The sequence below is a fragment of the Melopsittacus undulatus genome, chromosome 1 (assembly GCF_012275295.1).
Source record: "Melopsittacus undulatus isolate bMelUnd1 chromosome 1, bMelUnd1.mat.Z, whole genome shotgun sequence".
Taxonomy (NCBI): domain Eukaryota; kingdom Metazoa; phylum Chordata; class Aves; order Psittaciformes; family Psittaculidae; genus Melopsittacus; species Melopsittacus undulatus.
In genome coordinates, this window is record NC_047527.1 from 93,619,644 (window position 1) to 93,620,180 (window position 537).

Genomic DNA, 537 nt, shown 5'->3' on the forward strand with positions numbered 1-537 from the left:
TAAACTTACTTTCCTACAAGGGAAAAATACAATTAACAGAAAAAACAAGGTCATGCAGTATTACGCTTTCAGTAAGCAATAATACACTATGGGCTGTATATTCAACAGTAGATATCTATACACTTTGGGCAGGCTGAGGCAGAGACAAAGCAATGTCTCAGCATACAAAAAGATGCATATATTATCTTGATAAACCTGTGTGCAAGAGTAAAATGCAAATGGATATTTTATTTCCCTACGAGATGATTTTAAGGGAATATACATTTAGTGTTCATGTGTATAGTACTCACACATTGCTTTAAAAATATCCTTTCTGTTAACATTTTATACTTTTAAGTAATAAGTGGATTTACTATTTTTTTTTTGTTTGAGCACCTGGGTTTTGCGCTGCCACTGAAGGCAGAATGGGTTGGAAGAGTCTTTTTTTTGTTTTAACTGATTAAATTTGTTAAAAGGACTTTCAAACTGATACTCACACTGAAAGCCTCTAAGAGTCTATTCTTATTTATAGTGATCTGGTTTGCAGGAGTGTGGAAG